At 42.9% G+C, this 13,417-nt stretch overlaps 1 protein-coding gene across 14 annotated transcripts in view; it reads right to left on the reverse strand.

Annotated features, from left to right (window-relative positions):
* Nucleotides 1–13,417, reverse strand: part of trio (trio Rho guanine nucleotide exchange factor) — an 810,995-nt gene that overhangs the window by 590,281 nt on the left and 207,297 nt on the right. The window lies entirely within an intron of this gene.

The following is a 13,417-nucleotide window of genomic DNA, read 5'->3' on the forward strand; positions in this document are numbered from 1 at the left end:
CACTATGACATGGCCTTGGATGCACTGGAAGAAAATCAGAATGCAGATGTAATATACACAGACTTTGCAAAAGCATTTGACAAATGCGATCATGGCGTAATAGCCCATAAAATACGTGCTAAAGGAATAACTGGGAAAGTGGGGAGATGGATCTTCAACTTCCTAACAAATCGAACACAAAGAGTAGTGGTCAACAGAGTAAAATCGGAGGCTGCCATAGTGAAGAGCTCTGTTCCACAAGGCACAGTACTCGCCCCCATCTTATTCCTTATCCTCATATCAGACATAAACAGAGATATACACCACAGCACCGTATCATCCTTTGCGGATGATACTAGGATCTGCATGAGGCTGTCATCTGCTGAGGACGCGGTTAACCTCCAAGAACATATAAACAAAGTTTTCCAGTGGGCAACGGTAAACAATATGATGTTCAATGAGGACAAATTCCAACTACTCCGTTATGGAAAACTGGAGGAGATAATAACTAGAACAGAGTATACTACTGACTCCGGCCATACAATAGAGCGGAAAAATAATGTAAGGGACCTGGGAGTAGTAATGTCTGAGGATCTCACTTTCAAGGATCACAACAGTGCCACGATCGCACGTGCAAAGAAAATGATAGGATGGATAATGAGAACTTTCAAAACGAGAGCTGCCAAGCCCATGATGATCCTTTTCAAATCACTTGTTCTCTCTAGGCTGGAATACTGCTGTACATTAACATCTCCATTCAAAGCAGGTGAAATCGCAGATCTAGAGAGTGTACAGAGATCCTTTACTGCACGTATAAGTTCTGTCAAGCACCTTAACTACTGGGAACGCTTGGAAGCACTTGACTTGTACTCGTTGGAACGCAGGAGGGAGAGATATATCATAATCTACACTTGGAAAATCTTGGAAGGAATGGTCCCAAATCTGCACACAGAAATCACTCCCTACGAAAGTAAAAGACTGGGCAGGCGATGCAAAATGCCCCAATAAAAAGTAGGGGCGCCATTGGTACACTAAGAGAAAACACCATAAGTGTCCGGGGCCCAAAACTGTTCAACAGCCTCCCATCAAGCATTAGGGGAATTGCCAATAAACCCCTGGCTGCCTTCAAGAGAGAGCTGGACAGATACCTAAAGTCAGTGCTGGATCAGCCGGGCTGTGGCTCGTACGTTGGGCTGCGTGCGGCCAGCAGTAGCAGCCTGGTTGATCAGGCCCTGATCCATCGGGAGGCCTGGTCATGGACCGGGCCGCGGGGGCGTTGATCCCCGGAATAACCTCCAGGTAACCTCCAGGTAACCTATGACTAACCTACATATTTATTCGGCATCTACCTACTTTCTACTACCACTACTATTCCCACTACCAACATTATCGCTACCACTACTACTCCACTTCCTTCTTTTCCCTTCTGTCCCCCTCGCCTATATATACGGGGTCCCCCACTTTCGTGTTAGTGTGGCTTGTAAATAGTCCAAATCGGACCTAAATGTCGTCATATGCTACTCTCTCCTATGTTAGGGTTATCTGTGTATTGTTCCTGTCACAGTATTGTGCCTTTTTGCTCTTTCTCTAGCAAGAGCAGGTGTGTGACTGGACTGCAAGGGCGATGATCCCAGAACTTGACTACAGGTAATATACAGACTGTGTGTTCCCTGGCTCCCGCCCTCTCCTCACGTCTGAATATCTTGCACCTATTCACTCCATCTAATCCTATGAGCATCTTATGAATGGAACCCGATGATGACGAGGAAAAATAAAGTTGCAACACGGGTGAATAATTATGAGAATGCAACACAAAGAAGAACAGTAGATTTTTTAAATATAACCTAACCAAACTTATGAATTTCAAGTTATGTACCAAGATGTTTATACCTAAATCTGGCTAAAATAAACAACGTTGAGTTGATGCCGTCGTGACCAATATAGATGGTGTGTATAGAAGGGTACGGTACCCGGGAGTTGTGCCAATGGTGCCCTCATAATGAATGAATCTTGGATACAACTATAATGACTGTTGGCTCACTAATGTCAGGTGCAGCATGCCAACAACGTCAAAATATTTGCAAACTTTTACTCGACGTAACATCAAGATGTTATAGTCTTCATTACAAATATATGGAAATGCAGGTTAGTAACGATTTCTAGTTAGATATTTACCTTTGTGTACTTACCTGAGCAAACCACCTGGCTGATGCACTAACCAGACCACCTGGCTGATGCACTAACCAGACCACCTGGCTGATGCACTAACCAGACCACCTGGCTGATGCACTAACCAGACCACCTGATTGATGCACTAACCAGACCACCTGGCTGATGCACTAACCAGACCACCTGGCTGATGCACTAACCAGACCACCTGGTTGATGCACTAACCAGACCACCTGGTTTATGCACAAACCAGACCACCTGGCTGATGCACTAACCAGACCACCTGGTTGATGCACTAACCAGACCACCTGGTTGATGCACTAACCAGACCACCTGGTTGATGCACTAACCAGACCACCTGATTGATGCACTAACCAGACCACCTGGCTGATGCACTAACCAGACCACCTGGTTGATGCACTAACCAGACCACCTGGCTGATGCACTAACCAGACCACCTGGCTGATGCACTAACCAGACCACCTGGTTGATGCACTAACCAGACCACCTGGTTGATGCACTAACCAGACCACCTGGCTGATGCACTAACCAGACCACCTGGCTGATGCACTAACCAGACCACCTGGCTGATGCACTAACCAGACCACCTGGTTGATGCACTAACCAGACCACCTGGGTGACGCACTAACCAGACAACCTGGTTGATGCACTAGCCAGACCACCTGGTTGATGCACTAGCCAGACCACCTGGTTGATGCACTAACCAGACCACCTGGTTGATGCACTAACCAGACCACCTGGTTGATGCACTAACCAGACCACCTGGTTGATGCATTGGCCAGACCACCTGGTTGATGCACTAGCCAGACCACCTGGTTGATGCACTAACCAGACCACCTGGTTGATGCACTAACCAGACCACCTGGTTGATGCACTAACCAGACCACCTGGTTGATGCACTAACCAGACCACCTGGTTGATGCATTGGCCAGACCACCTGGTGAATCAGACTTTAGAATTGGCACTCCCAGGTAAACAGCCCACTGATTGCGCCAGATATGTTTGCAGTAATGTAACTTTTGGTGGTTGCTTTCCTACACCTTGGTGTGAAAAATGACTACAAGGTCTAAGTTACTTTTCACACACGTGCCTCAGAGTGCCTCGTTATCGCCTCCACTTAAAAATCAAGTCTAGATACAATCCTGTGAGGTGGAACCAAATGAGAAGACCACAAGGCTGCTTAACCACAAACCACGTTGACGAGGCGATGGTATTCAAACTACAAGATATAAATTTGCAGAAGTTTAAAAGATAAACTTGTAAATAGCGAACACTGCCTGGGATGCCTTGAAAACCCGGCACCAGACATCATCTTACTGGAAGATGTGAAGACAGTGACAGAAGAAAACGACACAGGAGGAAGCTTACACTATGTCAAGTACAAACCAACAATCAACATACTGACACCCTTCAAGGGAAAGGTCTTCATACTGGTAATTAGATCATCAGTCAATGAGCTGGAGCTACTCTCCCCTTCCTTGGATCAAACTGGATTACATACAATTACCGAGGCGCTGCATGACCCCTTCGGGTTTAACACATCTCAATAATATAATAATTATAATAATAAGGATTTAGCACTTCCCATTAATAATAATAAAGAGGCCGTCAAAGTTCATTTTAAGGGAATAATTTAAAAAAAAATGAATATACTGAGAAGTAGGCTTGACCTTACATTCACTAAGATTGATTATCTGATAAGGGACACTGATGTCTACCATATCAAACTACACTCGCAAACAAACTAAAGTTCAATACACACCAAGCTTGACCTGAACACCATAAACACCAAGCTTAACCTGAATAACATACACAATAAGCTTGAGCTGAACAGACTGGTCTCAGACCAGGTTGATCGAAGTCTGTTGTTGTTGAGGAGTCTTGGCCCCTTTACATTTACTGTGTTCTCTCTTAACGTACGAATCACGCCTCTGCTTTTCATTGTTGGTATTTTTCACCATCTGCCAAACCTCTTCTTTTCATATGGAGTAATTTCAGTGCGCAGATTTGGGAACAATCCCTCCTGAATTCTCCAGGTGTAGATTATTGCGTATTTTTTTTCCAATTATGTTCCAAAGGAGTACAAGGGATTCCGAGCATTCTCGTTAGTTCAGATGTTTGAATGAATGTATAAAAGAAGTGAAGGTTCTCGATACGTTTATCTAATTCTGCAGTTTGTCCTCCCCTCCTCCCGTTAGTAAGCACCAATATTCTAGCCTGGAGACACCAACTGACCTAAAGAATTATCACTGTTTTAGTATCTATTGTTTTAAATGTTCTAGTTACCTAACCTATCATTTTCCTTGCCGTTGCGATAACAACACAACACTGTTGTGATCACTGAATGTGAGATCCTCTCAACTTGAACTCTATGAGTTTGTCTTATACTTTGTTTTAGTCATTAATTCTTTACGTTTTCCACAGTGGAATAACTAAAACTTGTCCTCGTTGTATACCATAGTGGAAGACTTGGTTTATATTAGATTGAAGGATCACTATGTCCCCCGCTAGTATGGCGCTGAGTTACCCCTCAGGACACACCATGCCTACTTTGTAAAAGTCTTGCACATATTTCGAGTAGTTGTCTTATGAGGAAGGACGCACCAGAGCTAACTTGTTTATAAAGTTTGCAGAACTGAGGTGTAGGTATGTTTATTGGTGCAGAGGGGAAGACGAGGAAGGCCGGGTGATGTGGGAGGAAGGAGGGAGAGAGGGCGGTCGAGTGATGTGGGAGGAAGAAGGAAGGTAGGGTGATGAAGGAAGAGAGACACAACTGTTATGACTACAGATGAGACATGACGACGACATACAAAATATTCCGAGATAGACAACGGTATTTTATACACCAAAGAAAGGATCAGCACGAGAGGACAAACATAGAAGCTCAACACTTTGTTCTTATGTTCTTAAGCCACATAGACGTTAGGAACCACACCAGTTCTTGGCGTTCGAGCAGATCATCATTTTCACGTGGAAGCACTAAACCTGTAAGGTCATACAAATAAAAGCCCTTCAATGGCATGAAGGCGCTCCCTTTCATGGGGTTTAGACAGTAGAAACTTGTAATAAACTAGAAGACACAGCAGAGGCCACAACCACACAAATGTTGAAAAGCCAATATGGTAGAGATAAATATTTCCTGCAAACAGCAAGATAAAGAGACGGACGCACCAGCTTCAGTTTAACACAGCTGAGCTGTGGTGCATACGGTGGACTGGCGACGATAGACATCAATATCCTGATCGATCAGGCCAGTAACCAGAAGGCCTAGTCTGGTACCGGGATGCAGGGGCGGTGACGACCTCCGGAAGTGACTACAGATAACCGACAGCACTGAAGTGATGGAATTTAGCATAATATTCACACACAACACACACACACACTCGTAGTATCTCCTGTTCTTCCCATGGGTGAGGTAAACATAGTCGTAAACGTTCAGTTGTGGAGTCCCGGTTATGAGACGAGTATTACCTTGAGAGAGAGATGTCAAGTAGGAAGTATTTCTTACAGCCACACCTGACATACCTGTAACAAGGTTTTCGAGTGGACAGTGGAGAATTACATGACGTTCAATGGTGATAAGTTCCAGCTGCTTAGACATGGAAAATTAAGAACTGAAAAAACACGGTATACAAAACCCAAAAAGATCACCAAGTTGAACGAAAGGAACACGTGAATGGAAGTAATTATGTCGGCTGACCTTTCAAAGAACACAGGTAGGCAAATGTTATAACAGCCAGGAAAATGACGGGGTGGGTAATGAGAACTTTCAAAACAAGGGAAATAGTACGATGTTGGTACTATTCAAATAACTTGTGCTCTCTCGCTTAGAGTACTAGTCAGAGTTCACAGCTCCATTCATAAGAACACAAGAAAGAAGGAACACCGCAACAGGCCTACTGGCCTATGCGAGGCAAGTCCAATTCTCCCACCGGTTTAAGCTCAGGAGAGATACCAGAACTCGAAGAGATACAAAGATTTTTTACGGCCTGTATAGACCCAATAAAACATTTAAATTACCGGGAAATACCTCAAAGTTCTAAATATGTACTGGTTGGAGCAAAGGATAGAGAAAGATACATGATATGTAAGTGGAAAGTACTGCGCACATCCTGATGTGAGAGATATGGGAGAAAATGTACAATAAATCCGGTAAAAAGCTTGGGGACAATATGAGAAAATAGTATCAACATCCACGGTCCCAGACTTTTTAAACATCTTACCAGATGACATCAGATGCAATGACTGGTGGCCTGGTGGTTAACGCTCTCGCTTCACACGGTGAGGGCCTGGGTTCGATTCCCAGCCAGAGTAGAAACATTGGACGTGTTTCTTTCCACCTGTTGTCTATGTTCCCCATCAGTAAAATGGGTACCTGGGTGTTAGTCGACTGGTGTGGGTCGCATCCTGGGACACTGACCTAAGGAGGCCTGGTCACAGACCGGGCCGCGGGGGCGTTGACCCCCGGAACTCTCTCCAGATAAACTCCAGAAGTGTAGGTGTCTTCGAGAGGAAACTGGAGAAACACCTCCACCGAGTACTAAAGCAACTAGCCTGTGATGGATATGTGGGCTAGCAAGTCTCCAGCAGCAGCAGCGTGACTGACCAGGCAATCACCAGGGCAAAGCTCCAGGAGTAGGAAAACTCTCGAAACCCATCAAAGGTAAGTAAAGGTTTATAAAAAATGATCTGTGTCTGGTGGCAAAGCTAATTAGTGTTTTGTATTTAAACCTAATACTTATATTGGAATCCAACTAATATAAATAGGTTTAAAAACCTAACATACTTGTAGGAGTGGTTGAGGTATTACACGCCTGCGTACAGGAGTCACCATGCCAGACTGAGCTGGATACTACTCATAACACCAACCTTCCCTGAAGGTAAACTGACCACTGGTCACGCTGTCTTATGTATAGTGAACGCCACTGGTCAACCTCTTAACACATGTACACCAGGTTAACACACACCACACAGTCAACCCTATATATAAATATAGCTTGGCCTGGACACTACCCAGATATAGAACATACGGCTGTCGGCGTTTATCTCGGTGTACATACGAATTTATTTTTACAAAATAAGTCACAATTTAGTTACTAGAATAATTCACTTGGAAGACCGGGAAAGACCCCCTACTCTACATAATATCTTGCCTTAACTATCTAGTAGGCAGTCCTCCATCATGATGCGAGTAGTTCCCTACTGATTATTATTATTATAATCAAGGGGGAGTCCCCCATTGAGATAATAGTAGATAGTCCTCTGTTGAGATTCACTGACTGACACAGTAGTAGTACGTACATTGATAGCTAGGTTCGGATTGCTCTGCCTCCCATATACTGCTCCTCACTACGTTATCCGATTCCACTACGTGTGAATGAGGTGGTTTTCTTTTTATAAACACTTGTTTACGTGTGGAGGTGTGTATGAGTGTGTGTGGTGAGTGACGGCCTCCTGCTCATACCAAGAAACATCCGCACCTGTGTGCTATGGAGGAGCCAGGTACAACACACCTTCGACTGGTAAAGAGCTCCACTCCGTCTCCTGATTCTAAAAAGATACAATATCATATAAATAATTATATATATATATATAGAGAGAGAGAGAGAGAGAGAGAGAGAGAGAGAGAGAGAGAGAGAGAGAGAGAGAGAGAGAGAGAGAGAGAGAGAGAGAGAGAGAGAGAGAGAGAGAGAGAGAGAGAGAGAGAGAGAGAGAGAGAGAGATAGAGAGAGAGAGAGAGAGAGAGAGAATGTTAGGTATTAAATTTTGGGGAGCCTAGTTCCTAGTCCTTGTGTGTATCCACATGCTCTTGCGCTACCCTCCACAGGATGAATATGGGGTACACACAATAAACAGCCGCTTCGACGGCAAAATCTAAATTTAATCCAGCAGCTTTGTTTTCTCAAGTGGGCATGACGTTCACCTTGCCCCTGCTTGCTTCTCTCTAGTTGTAGGATTTGTGTGCAGTTTGAGTGCAGTTTTACTATGATACATAGAATATGAGGGTACCTAAATAATGCCACTAATATGCATTAATGACAAATATTTCTGCCTTAGCACGAGGCAGCATTTGTTACCTCAGACACTTGTGTATGGCGACATTTATGGGAGGAAGTCAACCATTTCCCAGGTGCTGCAAAGACCGCTACTACTCTCCTTGTGTTATTAATAACGGAGGGTTATTAACCCAGGATAACCCAAGAAAGACATACAACCTGGCTTATGTATGTTGGAGTCTTTCCGTCCTCCACCCAAGAATGCGACCCACAGTTCACCAACTCCTATGTACTTGTTAACTACTAAGTGAAAAAAAAAAATGCAGCAGGTGTACAGAGAAGTGCTCTTACGTCACGTCTGGATTTGCTCAAGGAGCCAACCCGAGTCCCGCCTGTGAGCTAAACGCTTTACCAACGAGCTATGATCATCCCCACTCATTAAACAATATATTTCCGTAACTATGGTCAGAGTCCCGACCTACAAAAACACAGCAAAATATTAGTTGTAGGCCTACAGTCCCAGGCGATGCAGGTTATTGGTTTTGTTAGTAGTAACATGGGATGACAAACATCTACTTTAGTACGAGTTCCTGTATAATTTCGAGGCCAGCCACCTGGGAATCTATACTGGTGCCGTGGCTGGAGTCATGAGCACTCATAAAGTAACATACCAGAGAAGACTCTCTACTGTCAGTGGCATATTTGCAGTTACGGCAGCAATTTGCTTTTAAGTAGTGTATGTGTGTCTAAGGGAAACATACAAAAAAAGATAAAGGCAGTAAAAATGTATCATATTAACACATAAAGTGCCCCAGCACTGATAATATTAACCCAAGACATAAAGACAAACCAGAAATGAACATATTCTGTAGTAAATATTACGCAAGATCAAGTCATAAACAAATTTCAAATTCACGTTTGCTAAGAACAAATTGTATCTTTAAAATTACAGTAGATACAAAATTAAGGACGATGACTACCAAGTTTTTCGAACTATGCAGTGATGAGGCAGCTTTCTTATTGTGTTGTTGACTACACACACATTTAATATGTAGTCCCGAGACTACATTAATATGTGGTTAAAAACTAAATCATTAACCTAATGTGTACGTTTCTAGTAAACAGTAATTTCTAGTTATGAATTCTCTTTGATTTATAAGTATATCCAGAAAGGGTAACCTGCCATCTTTCCCACAATACTTTGAATCAAATGCTAGGAATGGCATACCATTACTACTTGAAATTAAATGGGAATGACAGCATTCAAATTTTCTAAGAATATTAAAGTGCCTACATTTCTTTTTGCAAATAGTAAACGAGTTATCAACAAGCAACCCAGCAAGTTCCCAGACGTGATTCTTGGTAATACATTACTGAAGTTAGAGAGGAACGGTGAGAGTGGTCTTCCCATACCACACCAATATTTCTGCCGAAAATATTTATAAGTGAAGGAAAATATATTAGTAGAAACTCGTAACTGAGCTCAATGATTTTGAGCACGGAGAGCAATGGCTCACCCGGATATTGCTGTTTCCAGACATGTTTAAAACGTCATCAAACTGTTACCTGACCAACCAACAAGAAAGACTGTGCTGAGGCCGGGCTGCAAGGAAAGAATAATCATCAAAAAGTATGTCAAAAGATAAGTAAGACACATGTACAACAATTATGTATCTTTATTCTGAAAGGTTTCGCCACTGTATGGCATTGTATACCATTATCATATTCACAGGTATGTCAAGAGCATGAACACTCAAAAATGTGACACATAGGCTCTATAGAGTATAAATAATGAACCCGCTAAGTGTTAAGGTTAGTAAAGGGATGAAATGAAGGAAGAGGCACGTGAAGCTGACACAATATACTGCAGTACAATCAGGCAGCATACATTTATAAACACTATGAACTAGCGTCACTCTTCAAGTTAACATTAAGAAGATCTAAGAATCTGAGCTTAACGATATACACCTACCTAGTATCAAGTCTCTTCCAAACCCTCTGACAGACAGATAGATATAGACAGATAAAGGCTAGGTGACCCTTTTGGCTCCACGCCCGACGCCCACTCTCTCCACACCACACTCATCTCTGATGCCTCCTTCATACCTCACTCCCGACTCTGGTGTCTTCCTCACACTTCACACCAGATTATGTTGATACGCTGATACTTCATACCACTTCACATCAGTCTATGTCTCCCTTACACTTCTCACCAGATATGATACTTGCCTTTCACATCAGACTGTAATGTCTCCCTCAAACCTCACACCAGACTAGGATGTCTTCACACAGCACTAACATCACACTTGGATATCTCCCTCACACTTCACACCACATTGCATAATATATATGTCGTGCCGAATAGGCATAACTGGTCAATTAGCAAGAACTCATTTAAAATTAAGTCCTTTCTAAACATTTTCTCATACGTTTAATTAATTTTAATATATTTTTTTCATTTGTGTTAATGTAAAAAATTAATAATTTTGTACCAAAAGAGCCTTAGAAAACTTACCTAACCCTATTATAACAAGCGCAATTTAATTTAGCCTAATCCAACTAAATAATATATTTTGGATAAGTTGACAATAATTTAATAATAAACTAACAAAATGAAATATATTTTCTCGTTAGGTTTAAAATGATTTTTGCGAAATTATTGCATATACAAATTTTCGCTTGCCTTATTCGGCAAGAAGAGCATTGCTATTTAAGCCAAAATCGCAAGTTTTACCTATTCGGCACGACATAATCACAGACGAACACGACGACTTTAGCTTAAAAGTTTAATGGATAATTCAGGAGGAGGCAGAACGTAGAAAGTTTGTGTAATACATCAAGGAGGAGGAGGACGGAGCGTTGAATTACACCAGCAAGCCTGCATCACCCACCATGGAGAGACCTCTCCAACACCTGCTGCCCAGATACATGCACTACCCATCCCACCAAACCTCCCTCACTCCATCCGTATTTTTTTTTCCAAACTAGCCTAGCGACCTGGCTTCTCTAATAAATTACTGTAATGCAATTATCTTCGGTCAGCCTACATTTAGTGGGTGTTAGTGTAAGTTGAATTTGTTTACGATACTCAGGATGGTTGTCGCCAGGCTGGTGCATGTATTCTTTGGCTTATAATGTAGTTTTTAAATGTTACCATTCCTTCATCCTTCCCACCAACCTCAGTCAACGGGGAAAAAAAACCACCAACCTAGGTCAAGAACACCCCACCAACCTCAGCCAGGGAAATTGTGCTGAACCCTTCAGCACCACAAGAACCATCACTGTTAACACTGGTGGTGGTGCTCAACCCTACAGCACCACAAGAACCATCAATGATAACACTGGTGGTGGTGATGAACCCTACAGCACCACAAGAACCATCAATGATAACACTGGTGGTGGTGATGAACCCTACAGCACCACAAGAACCATCAATGATAACACTGGTGGCGGTGATGAACCCTACAGCACCACGAGAACCATCAATGATAACACTGGTGGTGGTGATGAACCCTACAGCACCACAAGAACCATCAATGATAACACTGGTGGTGGTGATGAACCCCACAGCACTACAAGAACCATCACTGGTAACATTGGTGGTGAACCCGGCATTATAAACATTACTCACAGCACACAATTTACACAGTATTTTCTGTCAGTCATATTTTGATAAAATATGTTCCGTGACAAAGAGAAGACTACTGAGAAAATTAACAAACAATATTAATTTCTGTATTTCTAGTACTTCCAATAGTAATATCTCTCAATAACAAACGTTATTACGGTCTCAATTGCTCCTCTCTTGTTTTAAACCGTAGCATAAGACAAACGATAAGAAATGTGCTATTACCCACAAAACAAAAGACCTACGAAACAGTCTACCTGTACCAACTGACCAAGCCTAGCCTCCTGCAGGTCAAGATATGACATGGAAAAACTCTATCAAGAAAAATGGTGAGACCTTGAATAAGCCACCAGCTTCCTGCCCACTTGAAGGTCACATGAAATAAGGTAATTACACCAATTCTTCCTCTCCACTAGCTCGCACTAACACATAACACTCACGCCTCCAAACATTACCCTCTTCACACACTACAACATAATATGCTTACCACAACACATCACACTAGCATCACAACACACACACCACCATACTTTAACCTTTCATGGGATTCAAGAGCTTTCCTACACTCACAGCCCGGCTCTGAGCCCGGTTCGCCTGGTGCTTGTCTGGTCAACCAAGTTGTTGCTGTTGGCAGCCCACTGGCCCAAATATCCATCACAGCCTGGTTAATCCGGCACTTGGAGAAGGAAATTGTTTAATCTCTCCTGAACATTTTTACAACTGTTCCAGCAGTGTTTCTAATATCTTCTGCTAAGATGTTAGAAAATCCGAGACCAAGGATACTGATACAATGTTTCTTTATTGTGCCCATTTGGTCCCTACCTTTCACTCGATTTATTCTACATATTCTCCCATATTTCTCACGTCACTACGTCATGAAAGTGTGCAGATTTGTGACAAGACCCTTAAGTACTTTCAATGTATATATTATCGTCTGTCTCTCATCCTCCCCATCCAGTACATATTTACGACTCGGAGGCATTCCCCGTTCAGGCAGGCCGTAAATGATCACTGAATGTGCTGCAGCTCTGATATCTCTCCTGCAATGAGTGAAGCCGTCAACACTAAACAGTACTTTAAGCAAGAGAGCACAAACGATTCGAAAACTATCACAACACAACACAAAACACCCGTCACTTCATTCCAACACCCCTCGACGGAGGCCCCTTGACGCTGGTGAGGGGCTCTTGATGTAGGGAATTGGATCTGTGCTCCGCTTCCCTGAATACCTTCCATCCCCCCTCACCTGTAGTCTCCACATGCGCGGTATAATCCTACGGGTTTAGGCACCCCCTTGATAATAAATTCATTCCAACATACTCTGCACAACACAACACTCGCTACTATACACTCCACCGTACCACAACCTAACAACTGCCACCACGCACACTTCACTTGCTAATACACAATACTCATCACAACACAAACACCCATCATAACACAAACACAACACTCACCATCACACAATACTCACCACAAAGCACAACATTCACAGCAGCAATACACAACACTCGTCAACACAGAGTAAGAACATAAAACCTGGCTGGCTGGCCATTACCGTGAAGGCTACACGCTGCCTACCCCCGCGTCATCATAAATCCTGCTAAGATTTACCCAGTCTTCT

Source organism: Cherax quadricarinatus, chromosome 50 (genome assembly GCF_038502225.1).
Source record: "Cherax quadricarinatus isolate ZL_2023a chromosome 50, ASM3850222v1, whole genome shotgun sequence".
NCBI lineage: Eukaryota > Metazoa > Arthropoda > Malacostraca > Decapoda > Parastacidae > Cherax > Cherax quadricarinatus.